Source organism: Grammomys surdaster, unplaced genomic scaffold (assembly GCF_004785775.1).
Source record: "Grammomys surdaster isolate TR1022 unplaced genomic scaffold, NIH_TR_1.0 125429, whole genome shotgun sequence".
NCBI lineage: Eukaryota > Metazoa > Chordata > Mammalia > Rodentia > Muridae > Grammomys > Grammomys surdaster.
The window spans coordinates 648,009-648,896 of record NW_021620296.1 but is presented as its reverse complement, the minus strand read 5'-3'; positions in this window follow the sequence as shown (position 1 = coordinate 648,896).

Genomic DNA, 888 nt, shown 5'->3' with positions numbered 1-888 from the left:
CCTCTCTTTCTCTCTTCCTTCCTTCCTTCCTTCCTTCCTTCCTTCCTTCCTTCCTTCCTTCCTTCCTTCCTTTCTTTCTTTCTTTCTTTCTTTCTTTCTTTCTTTCTTTCTTTCTTTCTTCTCAAAACAGGGTGACACTATGTAGCTCTGGTTACCCTAGAACTCACTATGTAGACCAAACTGAACTCAAATTCACAGAGACCTACCTTCCTCTGCCTCGTAAGGGCTAGGATTCAGGGTGTGTGCCACTATGCTTGGCTCAACCTGCTTTCTTGTAGCACCCAGGACTCTCTGCTGAGGGATGGCCACCCACAGTGGACTGGACCCTCTCTTTCTCTTGGACTCAGGCTGAGGCCTGTATTGCGGGCAGTTGGGAGCATGCTGCCTCACAGCCAGTGCTACTGCAGCCATACTGCTGCACATCTGGTCTGCAGCTGCTCATCATCCCACTGGACTGTGTGCTGGTTTGTCACATTATTTCATGGATTTGTACTTTTCTTTGTTGGTTCTCAGATGGTGCCCCAGACCTCCCATGTGCCAGGCACACACAAGCTCTGCCACTGAGCCACACTCCTGTCCTGTTTGATTAGATATTTTTTCCACAATGGGGATTAAGCTTTGAGCTTCAATTATGCTAGGCTAGTGATGTCCACTGAGTGATCTAGGCAGAGGCTTTCTCCCCTGAACCACAGCAGCCCTCACTGATGGTTCTAGGTCAGTGTTCTCCCCCTGAACCACAGCAGCCCTCACTGATGGTTCTAGGTCAGTGTTCTCCCCCCTGAACCACAGCAGCCCTCACTGATGGTTCTAGGTCAGTGTTCTCCCCCTGAACCACAGCAACCCCTCACTGATGGTTCTAGGCCAGTGTTCTCCCCCTGAGCTGCAGCA